At 39.3% G+C, this 14103-nt stretch overlaps 1 protein-coding gene across 1 annotated transcript in view; it reads right to left on the minus strand.

The window, feature by feature from the left end:
- Positions 1-1357: 1357 nt before the first annotated feature.
- The window catches only part of SLC17A1 (solute carrier family 17 member 1), a 218727-nt gene continuing 205981 nt past the window's right edge, over positions 1358-14103 (minus strand). Inside the window, exon 13 of the mRNA XM_029241968.1 lies at positions 1358-1407. The gene's annotated coding sequence lies outside the window, so the exon portion shown is untranslated. The remainder of the gene's footprint in view (positions 1408-14103) is intronic.

Raw genomic sequence — 14103 nt, forward strand, 5'->3', positions numbered from 1 at the left:
TACAAGAAGTAATAAAATTGCAAAATTATGTACAGTCGGTAAATGGGAAGGTGATCCAATAGTAAAGACGTTGATAAAAATAATTAGAATGATTAAAACCTTCCTTTCTCACCAAACCAAAGACATAAAAGAAAAATCTGACAACTCCAATTCTTAATAACATAAAAAAAAATCTGTGTGTCAAACATGTCCATGAGGAAAGGCAAAAAATAAATGGTAAACTGGGAAAAATGTTTGCCACTTATGTCACAGACACTGGCTACATCATTATTTATTTAACTGAAGAGTGTTACTGGTTTTCTCATCCTAGAGAAGAAATCACTGTTAACTTTTAAAATTAATTGCTACCATTCTGAGGTGTGATTTTAAATCTGAAAAGGAACTGCAAACCACTGGCAGAGGCCAGGTTGTAAAAGAGAGATTTTGTTGTCATTGGGAATAGATCATCACAAGAACTTCAGACTAAGATAATGGACTGAGCTGATGTGGGAAGCCCTCCCTCTTATCCTAACACCTCACACCAAAAACCCAGGAGCCAGAAAGGGGTTGTCCTTTCCGTGTATGAGTATAAGAAAAATGCTTCCTCGTTGGGCTGTAAAAGACTGCCTCCACAAAACAGGGGGCTTGCATGGGACTCCCATCAAGGTGAGCTCACGGGGAAAACTTATAAAGCAACAAGGAAACTCACCAGCAGTGATAATAAGCCATCTGAAGGGGACTTAAAAATGAATGTCAAAAATATACACATATTGAGAAAGGAAGAGAATCCACAAGACAAACGCAGGAATTTATTTTTAAAGGAACAGGCATTTTTTCAAAGTCAGAAAGATTAAAGAGGATTAAAGGCGGGTGCAAATTTTTTTTTACAATGCCTCCCTTTGAAATGCAAAGTCTGGGCGGGGCTCTCACCCTGTTTTGACAAATGGAATATGGCAATAATGATGCTACATAACTTATAAAGCTGGGCCTTAAAGGATCTGCAGCTGCTGTATTTGTCTCTTGGGACGCTCCATCTTTGAGCCCAGGTACCATGCTAGGAGAAGCCCAAGTGAGCCACGTGGAGGAGAACGGAGGGATATCTGTAGGCACTCCCAGCTGAGCTCCTGGCTGACAGTTCCAACTACCAGCCATGTGAGGGAGGCCATTCGTTGGACCTTTCAGGCCCAAACAGGGTGATGCCACCAGGAGCAGCAGTAAGCCTCTTTTGCTGGGCCCAAGGCCAAACAGCAGAATTATAAGCAATTAAATGATTGCTTCTCTAAGTTTTGGAGTGATTTGTTACCTGGCAATAGATAACTGAGAAAAACCACCATGGAGAAGTCGCAGTTTGGATGAAAAGATGGGACTTACCTCCATTGCCAAGTTTCTTTTGGGTCAGCTCTGAGGCAGATACCAGGCAGACCTTTGCTGGAAGAGAGTAAAAAGAATGTTACCCTGGAAGGGAGCCCTAGATAGAACACAGAGCATGACATACGCAGTGTTGAGTAGAGAAATGCCTGGCAGCAAGCAGCAGAGCTGAAAATGAGCTCTAAGTTATCCCATAAAGAAGAAGAGTTTCAATGACCACTGTCTCATTACAGAAAGGTTTATCATTTTATGTAATTAACTTGGATCTTGTGATTCATTATTGGAAACCTCACTTATATTACATGCTGCTTGTAGACAAAAAATAGTCAATGATTAATATGCTACTAAGTTAAAAGAATTAATGTTTTTGCAGAGATTTCACCAATGAGTAAGTCATATATGCTACATCTGCTTCTACTGGTTACTCCTCCTTGAGACCCTAGCTCCTGGGCCACAAGCCTCAGGTTGTCTCTTTTGAGTTTGGTACCGATTACCTGCTGCTAGCCACTGTCCCAGACTGCCCTGCACAACCTTGCTCAGTGCCTGGCATTCACTGGGCAGGCAACAAACACTTAGAAAATTGAACCAGATTGACTTCTTGAATGAAGGTGGGTTCCTAGGGCCCTAAGGGCTTTCAATAGGCCAAATTTTCCTTATGGACAAGCTAGGAATAAATTGGCCATTTTAAAAAGCTCTATGAACCCAGACCACTCGTGAGAAAGGCTTAACATCACATCCTGATGAGTCCACCTTCTCTCTTTAGAGAACTGAGAAACAATGAAGACTAATGATAGGGCTTCCCTGGTGGTTGAGAGTCCGCCTGCCGATGCAGGGGACACGGGTTCGTGACCCGGTCCGGGAAGATCCCACATGCCGCGGAGCGGCTGGGCCCGTGAGCCATGGCCGCTGAGCCTGCGCAAAAAAAAAAAGACTAATGATACAGAATAGAATTAATGTTGGCAAATGCTCCTTTTTTTAACATCTTTATTGGAGTATAATTGCTTTACAATGGTGTGTTAGTTTCTGCTTTATAACAAAGTGAATCAGCTATACATATACATATATCCCCATATCCCCTCCCTCTTGCGTCTCCCTCCCACTCTCCCTATCCCACCCCTCTAGATGGTCACAAAGCACAGAGCTGATCTCCCTGTGCTATGCGGCTGCTTCTCACTAGCTATCTGTTTTACATTTGGTAGTGTATATATCTCAATGCCACTCTCTCACTTTGTCCCAGCTTACCCTTCCCCCTCCCCATGTCCTCAAGTCCATTCTCTACGTCTGCGTCTTTATTCCTGTCCTGCCCCGAGGTTCTTCAGAACCATTTTTTTTTTTTTTTTTAGATTCCATATATATCTGTTAGCATACGGTATTTTTTTTCTTTCTGACTTACTTCACTCTGTATGACAGACTCTAGGTCCACCCACCTCACTACAAATAACTCAATTTCATTTCTTTTTATGGCTGAGTAATATTCCCCTGTATATATGTGCCACATCTTCTTTATCCATTCATCTGTCTATGGACACAGAGGTTGCTTCCATGTTCTGGCTATTGTAAACAGAGCTGCAATGAAAATTGTGGTACATGACTCTTTTTGAATTATGGTTTTCTCAGGGTATATACCCAGTAGTGGGATTGCTGGGTCGTATGGTAGTTCTATTTTTAGTTTTTAAAGGAACCTCCATACTGTTCTCCACAGTGGCTGTATCAATTTACATTCCCACCAGCAGTGTAAGAGGGTTCCCTTTTCTCCACACCCTCTCCAGCATTTACTGTTTGTAGATTTTCTGATGATGGCCATTCTTACCGGTGTGAGGTGTAGTTTTGATTTGCATTTCTCTAATGACTAGTGATGTTGAGCATCCTTTCATGTGTTTTTGGCAATCTGTATATCTGCTTTGGAGAAATGTCTATTTAGGTCTTCTGCCCATTTCTGGATTGGGTTTTTCGTTTTGGATTAATCCTTTGTCAGTTGCTTTGTTTGCAAATATTTTCTCCCATTCTGACGGTTGTCTTTTGGTCTTGTTTACAGTTTCCTTTGCTGTGCAAAAGCTTTTAACTTTCATTAGGTGCCATTTGTTTATTTGGGTTTTTATTTCCATTTCTCTAGGAGGTGGGTCAAAAAGGGTCTTGCAGTGATTTATGTCAGAGTGTTCTGCCTAGGTTTTCCTCTAAGAGTTTGATAGTGTCTCGGTTTACATTTAGGTCTTTAATCCATGTTGAGTTTATTTTTGTGTACGGTGTTAGGGAGTGTTCTAATTTCATTCTTTTACATGTAGCTGTCCAGTTTTCCCAGCACCACTTATTGAAGAGGCTGTCTTTTCGCCACTGTATATTCTTGCCTCCTTTATCAAAGATAAGGTGACCATATGGGCTTATCTCTGGGCTTTCTATCCTGTTCCATTGATCTATATTTCTGTTTCTGTGCCAGTACCATAGTGTCTTGATTACTGTAGCTTTGTAGTATAGTCTGAAGTCAGGGAGCCTGATTCCTCCAGCTCTGTTTTTCTTTCTCAAGATTGCTTTGGCTATTCGGAGTCTTTTGTGTTTCCATACAAATTGTGAAATTTTTTGTTCTAGTTCTGTGAAAAATGCCATTGGTAGTTTGATAGGGATTACATTGAACATGTCGATTGCTTTGGGTAGTATAGTCATTTTCACAATGTTGATTCTTCTAACCCAAGAACATGGTATATCTCTCCATCTGTCTGTATCTTCTTTAATTTCCTTCATCAGTGTCTTATAGCTTTCTGCATACGGGTCTTCTGTCTACTTAGGTAGGTTTATTCCTAGGTATTTTATTCATTTTGTTGCAGTGGTAAATGGGAGTTTCCTTATTTTGTTTCAGAGTTTTCATCATTAGTGTATAGAAATGCAAGAGATTTCTGTGCATTAATTTTGTATCCTGCTACTTTACCAAATTCACTGATTATCTCTAGTAGTTTTCTGGTAGCATCTTTAGGATTCTCTACATATAGTATCATGCCACCTGAAAACAGTGACAGTTTTACTTCTTTTCTGATTTGTATTCCTTTTATTTCTTTTTCTTCTCTGATTGCTGTGGCTAGAACTTCCAAAACTATGTTGAATAATAGTGCTGAGTGTGGGAAACCTTGTCTTCTTCCTGATCTTAGTGGAAATGGTTTCAGTTTTTCACCATTGAGAACAATGTTGGCTGTGGGTTTGTCATACATGGCCTTTATTACATTAAGTTCCCTCTATGCCTACATTCTAGAGGGTTTTTATCATAAATCGGTGTTGAATTTTGTTGACAGCTTTTTCTGCATCTATTGAGCTTGTCATATGGTTTTTATCCTTCAGTTTGTTAATATGGTGTACCACATTGATTGATTTACGTCTATTAAAGAATCCTTGCATTCCTGGGATAAACCCCACTTGATCATGGTGTATGATCCTTTTAATGTGCTGCTGGCTTCTGTTTGCTAGTCTTTTGTTGAGGATTTTTGCATCTATGTTCATCAGTGATATTGGCCTGTAGTTTTCTTTTTTGTGACATCTTTGTCTGGTTTTGGTATCAGGGTGATGGTGGCCTCGTAGAATGAGTTTGGGAGTGTTCCTCCCTCTGCTATATTTTGGAAGAGTTTGAGAAGGATAGGTGTTAGCTCTTCTCTAAATGTTTGATAGAATTCGCCTGTGAAGCCATCTGGTCCTGGGCTTTTGTTTGCTGGAAGATTTTTAATCACAGTCTCAATTTCAGTGCTTGTGATTGATCTGTTCATATTTTCTATTTCTTCCTTGTTCAGTCTTGGAAGGTTATACCTTTCTAAGAATTTGTCCATTTCTTCCAGGTTGTCCATTTTATTGGCGTAGAGTTGCTTGTAGTAGTCTCTTAGGATGCTTTGTATTTCTGCAGTGTCTGTTGTAACTTCTCCTTTTTCATTTCCAATTCTATTGATTTGAGTCCTCTCCCTTTTTTTCTTGATGAGTCTGGCTAATGGTTTATCAATTTTGTTTATCTTCTCAAAGAACCAGCTTTTAGTTTTATTGATCTTTGTTATTGTTTCCTTCATTTCTTTTTCATTTATTTCTCATCTGATTTTTATGATTTCTTTCCTTCTGCTAACTTTGGATATTTTTGTTCTTCTCTCTCTAATTGCTTTGGGTGTAAGGTTAGGTTGTTTATTTGAGATGTTTCTTGTTTCTTGAGGTAGGATTGTACTGCTATAAACTTCCATCTTAGAACTGCTTTTGCTGCATCCCGCAGGTTTTGGGTCATCGTGCTTTCGTTGTCATTTGTTTCTAGGTATTTTTTGATTTCCTCTTTGATTTCTTCAATGATCTCTTGGTTATTTAGTAGTGTATTGTTTAGCCTCCATGGGTTTGTATTTTTTACAGTTTTTTTCGTGTAATTGATATCTAGTTTCACAGCATTGTGATTGGAAAAGATACTTCATATGATTTCAATTTTCTTAAATTTACCAAGGCTTGATTTGTGACCCAGGATATGATCCATCCTGGAGAATGGTCCATGAGAACTTGAGAAGAAACTGTATTCTGTTGTTTTTGGATGCAATGTCCTATAAATATCAATTAAGTCCATCTTGTTTAATGTGTCATTTATAGCTTGTGTTTCCTTATTTTCAGTTTGTATGATCTGTCCAGTGGTGAAAGTGGGGTGTTAAAGTCCCCTACTATGACTGTGTTACTGTCAATTTCCCCTTTTATGGTTGTTAGCATTTGCCTTATGTATTGAGGTGCTCCTAAGTTGAGTGCATAGATACTTACAATTGTTAAATCTTCTTCATGGATTGATCCCTTGATTATTATGTATTGCTCTTCTTTGTCTCTTGTAATAGTCTTTATTTTAAAGTCTATTTTGTCTGATATGAGAATTGCTACTCCAGCTTTCTTTTGATTTCCATTTGCATGGAATATCTTTTTCCATCCCCTCACTTTTAGTCTGTACGTGTCCCTAGGTCTGAAGTGGGTCTCGTGTAGATAGCCTATATATGGGTCTTATTCTTGTATCTATTCAGCCAGTCTATGTCTTTTGTTTGGAGCATTTAATCCATTTCCATTTAAGGTAATTATTGATATGTATGTTCCTATTACCATTTTCTTAATTGTTTTTGGTTTGTTATTGCAGGTTTTTTCCTTCTCTTGTGTTTCCTGCCTAGAGAAGTTCCTTTAGCATTTGTTGTAAAACTGCTTTGGTGGTGCTGAATTCTCTTTGCTTTTGCTTGTCTGTAAAGGCTTTAATTTCTCCATCAAATCTAAATGAGATCCTTGCTGGGTAGAGTAATCTTGCTTGTAGGTTTTCCCCTTTCATCACTTTAAATATGTCCTGCCACTCTCTTCTGGGTTGCAGACTTTCTGCTGAAAGATCAGCTGTTAACCTTATGGGGATTCCCTTGTATGTTATTTGTTGTTTTTCCCTTGCTGCTTTTAATATTTTTTACTTTGTATTTTATTTTTCACAGTTTAATATGTGTCTTGGCATGTTTCTCCTTGGATTTATCTTGTATGGGACTCTCTGTGCTTCCTGGACTTGATTTACTATTTCCTTTTCCATATTAGGGAAGTTTTCAACTATAATCTCCTCAAATATTTTCTCAGTCCCTTGCTTTTTCTCTTCTTCTTCTGGGACCCCTATAATTCGAATGTTGGTGTGTTTAATGTTGTCCCAGAGGTCTCTGAGACTGTCCTCAATTCTTTTCATTGTTTTTTTTTTATTCTGCTCTGTGATAGTTATTTCCACTATTTTATCTTCCAGGTCACTTATCCGTTCTTCTGCCTCAGTTATTCTGCTACTGATTCCTTCTAGAGAATTTTTTTTTCTAGAGAATTTTTAATTGCATTTATTGTGTTGTTCATCATTGTTTGCTTGCTCTTTAGTTCTTCTAGGTCCTTGTTAAATGTTTCTTGTATTTTCTCCATTCTATTTCCAAGATTTTGGATCATCTTATCATTACTCTCAATTCTTTTTCAGGCAGACTGCCTATTTCCTCTTCATTTGTTTGGTGGGTTTTTACTTCGCTCCTTCATCTGCTGCGTATTTCTCTGTCTTCTCATTTTGCTTAACTTACTGTGTTTGGGGTCTCCTTTTCACAGGCTGCAGGTTCGTAGTTCCTATTGTTTTTGGTGTCTGCCCCCAGTGGGTAAGGTAGGTTCAGTGGGTTGTGTAGACTTCCTGGTGGAAGGGACTAGTGCTTGTGTTCTGGTGGGTGAGGCTGGATCTTGTCTTTCTGGTGGGCAGGACTATGTCCAGTGGTGTGTTTTGGGGTATCTGTGAACTTAGTATGATTCTAGGTAGCCTCTCTGCTAACGGGTGGGGTTGTGTTCCTGTCTTGCTAATTGTTTGGTATGGAGTGTCCAGCACTGGAGCTTGCTGGTCGTTGAGTGGAGCTGGGCCTTAACGTTGAGATGGAGATCTCTGGGAGAGCACTCGCCGATTGATATTACGTGGGGCAAGGAGGTCTCTGGTGGTCCAGTGTCCTGAACTTGGCTCTCCCACCTCAGAGGCTCAGGCCTTACACCCGGCTGGAGCACCAAGACCTTGTCGGCCACACAGCTTACATGTAAATGGATTAAATTCTCCAATCCAAAGGCACAGGTTGGCTGGCCTTCTGCGCTCTGCTTGGTCCTCCAGCCAGGCATTGTCCTCCGGGCCTGGTCGATATGGATAGCCTGTGTGGATCCAGGTTCAACTGGATTCCCTAGCAGCTAGAAGAAGCAGCCGACGCCCCCATCCTGCCCTATCCCCATGGCAACTCGTCAGTAGCTTTGGCTTTGCTCTTTTTTATAGGCTATCAAAGTCTCCGTCCATAATTTAATGAAATATAATAAAACTAAGTGGTATTATTGGTGCAATATAGAAACATTAGCCAGTGTTTGCAAGACACTGTGACAGAAACTATGTGTTGAGGCGCAGGGAGACAGCATAGAGATTCTGATCAGCCATTTGAGTATGACAGACTTTAACACACAGCCCACCTCTTAATAAATCCTAAACTACCTGAAACATTCACGATAAAATAACTATTAACTACTACTTAAAAATTAATCCCATTTAAAGATTTCTGCTTTTATTGTTAATGTGGGGGGGAATACACTTTTCCACTGCTAATGGCAGAATAAATTGGTAAAATTAAGATGGAGGAGGTCTTTTTAACAATGTGTTTTGAAGACTTAAAATGCTATGTATTGTTCAGTCCAGAACTTCTGCATTTAGAATTTTATTTTAGAGAAATAATTATGAGAGTGTGCAAATATTTAGCTCTCATAGCACTATGATATTGAAAACCTAGAGATAATTTAAAAGTCCAAAAAGAGGACACTAGTTAAATACATTATGGCAATCCCACCCTTACAATGATGTCACTGAAGAAAATTCAATGACATGGAGAGGTGTTCATAACAGTAAGTGAAACAAGCAAGTTACAGAGCAGTATAATCCAATTTTTGTGCATATAAAAAAAAGACTGGAAGGATATACACTAATATCTTATTATTCTTGGATATCTCTGGGTGGTGAAATTATGGGAGAACATATTTCTTTTGAATTTTCTGATCTTTATTATTTAATGATCTGTATTATTCATGTGATTACCAAAGAAACAATAAAAGGTATATTTTTAAAAAAGCATTAACTCTACTTCCAGCATTTTCTTATGATAAACATTGTCTGATTTCTTCTAGTCGACTTTCTTTGCCCTCTGGAGTTGGTGTAGCATCAAACCAAGGAAATCTCTTTGAATCCTAAGGTCTACTATATAGTCTGTGAGGTGTCTCCCATGTTTGAATGTTTAATAACTACTGGGTGATGATATTAAGAAAAGCATTGTTTATATTTCCAGCTAAAATATCATTCTGAGTTTGTAAAAAGATGCAGATACTCTAACTCAAAGTTTAATGCATGCATCAGGGTTAAATAGCAATGCTTCAGATTAGACACCACTGATGTCTCTTGTACAACTAACCGTGAATTAGCTATGCTAATGAGGAAAGCAGGAAATGACTGCAGGAGAAAATGAAATCAGCAGGGATTAAAAAAGAAAAACAACTCATTGAAGCCCTTAGTTTCAGCCATCAGTTGTTAAAATTTACCAGAGTGACATACAATGTAAATTCTAATCTTTTTTTGAAAGAGTTGGGCTATTGATAAAAAATAATATTAATTCCTTAGAAGTCTTTTCCTTTTCCAGATTGTCCTTCAGAGCAGCCCTACCCAAAGAATAAAATGACCAAAATATAAGCAGCAGGAAACTTAGAGAAAAAAGACTACTTGGTAGTTCTGATATAATCTCTAGAGGAGCTTTTAAAAAGTATCAATGCAGGGCTTCCCTGGTGGCGCAGTGGTTGAGAGTGCGCCTGCCGATGCAGGGGACACGGGTTCGTGCCCCGCTCGGGGAAGATCCCACATGCCGCGGAGCGGCTGGGCCCGTGAGCCATGGCCGCTGAGCCTGCACGTCCGGAGCCTCTGCTCCACAACGGGAGAGGCCACACCAGTGAGAGACCCGCGTACCGCAAAAAAAAAAAAAAAAAAAAAAGTATCAATGCAGAGTCCTCCTGCAGACCATTCAAATCAGAATCTCTGTGGAAGGGGCTAAATTAATCTATAAATTGCATAATTTATCTCAAATTAATTCTAGCTTCTTTGTATTTGCTTTACTGAGTTCTCTGGTTGGATAGTCAGGGACTCAAGTAAATCACCTTCGGTTCTTTCACCCCTGCTCCCATCACTCCATTCCCAGGCAGGAAAACCTTTCAAGTGAGACAGTCTTAAAGATGACTCCTGCTGATCCAGTATCTTTAAATACCTTCCTAATGGCTCTCTTCTCTGTCAAGAGTTTGGATAATTTTCCCAGAAGGAAATCTCTGTATGAGAGAATGCAAAGTATCTGAACATTATCTACCTAGTGCCATGACAGATATTTGGATACAAAGAAAATGAAAGTAAGTCATTGTACAATTCCTGGAAACAAGATGGCGGAGTAGAAGGACGTGCTCTCACTCCCTCTTGTGAGAACATGAGAATCACAACTAACTGCTGAACAGTCATCGACAGGAAGACACTGGAACTCACCAAAAAAGATACCCCACATCCAAAGACAAAGGAGAAGCCACAATGAGATGGTAGGAGGGGCACAATCACAGTAAAATCAAATCGCATAACTGCTGGATGGTTGACCCACAAACTGGAGAACACTTACACCACAGAAGTCCACCCACTGGAGTGAAGGTTCTGAGCCCCACGTCAGGCTTCCGAACCTGGGGGTCCGGCAATGGGAGGAGGAATTCCTAGAGAATCAGACTTCGAAGACTAGTGGGATTTGATTGCAGGACTTCAACAGGACTGGGGGAAACAGAGACTCCACTCTTGGAGGGCACACACAAAGTAGTGTGCGCATCAGGACCCAGGGGAAGGAGCAGTGACCCTAGGGGAGACTGAATCAGACCTACCTGCTGGTGTTGGAAGGTCTTCTGCAGAGATGGGGGGCGGCTGTGGCTCACTGTGAGGACAAGGACACTGGCAGCAGAAGTTCTGGGAAGTACTCCTTGGTGCGAGCCCTCCCAGAGTCTGCCATTAGCCCCACCAAAGAGCCCAGATAGGCTCCAGTGTTGGGTCGCCTCAGGCCAAACAACCAACAGGGAGGGAACCCAGCCTCACCCATCAACATTCAAGTGGATTAAAGTTTTACTGAGCTCTGCCCACCAGAGCAACAGCCAGTTCTACCCACCACCAGTCCCTCCCATCAGGAAACTTGCACAAGCCTCTTAGATAGCCTCATCCACCAGAGGGCACACAGCAGAAGCAAGAAGAACTACAATCCTGCAGCCTGTGGAACAAAAACCACATTCACAGAAAGACAGACAAGATGAAAAGGCAGAGGGCTATGTACCAGATGAAGGAACATGATAAAACCCCAGAAAAACAACTAAATGAAGTGGAGATAGGCAACCTTCCAGAAAAAGAATTCAGAATAATGAGAGAGAAGATGATCCAGGACCTTGGAAAACGAATGGAGGCAAAGATCAAGAAGATGCAAGAAATGTTTAACAAAGACCTAGAAGAATTAAAGAACAAACAAATAGAGATGAACAATACAATAACTGAAATGAAAACTACACTAGAAGGAATCAATAACAGAATAACTGAGGCAGAAGAACGGATAAGTGACCTAGAAGACAGAATGGTGGAATTCACTCCTGTGGAAGAGAATAAAGAAAAAAGAATAAAAAGAAAGAGAAAGCCTAAGAGGGACAACATTAAATGCAACAACATTCACATTATAGGGCTCCCAGAAGGAGAAAGAGAGAGAAAGGACCAGAGAAAATATTTGAAGAGATTATAGTCAAAAACTTCTCTAACATGGGAAAGGAAATAGCCACCCAAGTCCAGGAATTGCAGAGAGTCCCATACAGGATAAACCCCAGGAGAAACATGCCAAGACACATAGTAATCAAATTGGCAAAAATTAAAGACAAAGAAAAATTATTGAAAGCAGCAAGGGAAAAACGACAAATAACATACAAGGGAACTCCCATGAGGTTAAAGGCTGACTTCTCAGCCGAAACTCTACAAGCCAGAAGGGAGTGGCATGATATACTTAAAGTGATGAAAGGGAAAAACCTATAACCAAGATTACTCTACCCAGCAAAGATCTCATTCAGATTCGATGGAGAAATCAAAAGCTTTACAGACAAGCAAAGAAAAGAGAATTCAGCACCACCAAACCAGCTCTACAACAAATGCTAAAGGAACTTCTCTAAGTGGGAAACACAAGAGAAGAAAAGGACCTACAAAAACAAACCCCAAACCATTAAGAAAATGGTAATAGGAACGTACATATCGATAATTGCCTTAAACATGAATGGATTAAATGCTACAACCAAAAGACACAGGCTTGCTGAATGGATACAAAAACAAGACCCATATATATGCTGTCTACAAGAGACCCACTTCAGACCTAGGGACACATACAGACTGTGAAAGTGAGGGGATGGAAAAAGATATTCCATGCAAATGGAAATCAAAAGAAAGGTGGAGTAGCAATACTCATATCAGATAAAATAGACCTTAAAATAAAGAATGTTACAAGAGACAAGGAAGGACACTACATAGTGATCAAGGGATCAATCCAAGAAGACGATATAACAATTATAAATATATATGCACCCAACATAGGAGGACCTCAATACATAAGGCAGGTACTAACAACTATAAAGAGGAAATCAACAGTAACACAATAATAGTGGGGGACTTTAACACCTCACTTACACCAATGGACAGATCATCCAAACTGAAAATTAATAAGGAAACAGTAGCTTTAAATGACACAATAGACCAGATAGATTTAAGTGATATTTATAGGACATTCCATCCAAAAACAGCAGATTACACTTTCTTCTCAAGTGCGCATGGAACATTCTCCAGGATAGATCACAACTTGGGTCACAAATAAAGCCTCAGTAAATTTAAGAAAATTGAAATCATATCAAGCATCTTTTCTGACCACAGTGCTATGGGATTAGAAATCAATTACAGGGAGAAAAACGTAAAAAACACAAACAGATGGAGGCTAAACAATACGTTATTAAATAATCAAGAAATCACTGAAGAGGTCAAAGAGGAAATCAAAAATTACCTAGAGACAAATGACAATGAAAACACGACCATCCAAAACTTATGGGATGCAAAAGTGCAGTTCTAAGAGGGAAGTTTATAGCTATACAAGTCTACCTCAAGAAATAAGAAAAACCTCAAATAAACATTTGAATCTCACCTTACACCTAAAGGAACTAGAGTAGAAGAACAAACAAAACCCAAAGTTAGCAGAAGGAAAGAAATCATAAAGATCAGAGCAGAAATAAATGTAATAGAAACAAAGAAAACAATAGCAAAGATCAATAAAACTAAAAGCTGGTTCTTTGAGAAGATAAACAAAATTGATAAACCATTAGCCAAACTCATCAAGGAAAAGAGGTAGAGGACTCAAATCAATAAAATTAGAAATGAAAAAGGAGAAGTTACAACAGACACTGCAGAAATACAAAGCATCCTAAGAGACTACTACAAGCAACTCTATGCCAATAAAATGGACAACCTGGAAGAAATGGACAAATTCTTAGAAAGGTATAACCTTCTAAGACTGAACCAGGAAGAAATAGAACATATGAACAGATCAATCACAAATAATGAAATTGAAACTGTGATTAAAAATCTTCCAACAAACAAAAGTCCAGGGCCAGGTGGCTTCACAGGTGAATTCCATCAAACATTTAGAGAAGAGCTAGCACCCATCCTTCTCAAACTCTTCCAAAAAATTGTGGAAGAAGAAACACTCCCAAACTCATTCTATGAGGCCACCATCACGCTGATACCAAAACCAGACAAAGATACTACAAAAAAAGAAAATTACAGACCGATATCACTGATGAATATAGACGCAAAAATCCTCAACAAAATACTGGCAAACAGAATCCAACAACACATTAAAAGGATAATACACCTTTTAATTTATCCCAGGGATGCAAGGATTCTTTAATATATGCAAATCAATGTGATACACCATATTAACAAATTGAAGAAGAAAAACCATATGATCATCTCAATAGATGCAGAAAAAGTTTTTGACAAAATTCAACACCCATTTATGACAAAAACTCTCCAGAAAGTGGGCATACAGGGAACCTACCTCAACATAATAAAGGCCATGTATGACAAACCCATAGCAAACATCATTCTCAATGGTGAAAAACTGAAGACATTTCCTCTAAGATCAGGAACAA

Source organism: Monodon monoceros, unplaced genomic scaffold (genome assembly GCF_005190385.1).
Source record: "Monodon monoceros isolate NGI ecotype Baffin Bay Population unplaced genomic scaffold, NGI_Narwhal_1 Super_Scaffold_3, whole genome shotgun sequence".
NCBI classification, from domain to species: Eukaryota; Metazoa; Chordata; class Mammalia; order Artiodactyla; family Monodontidae; genus Monodon; species Monodon monoceros.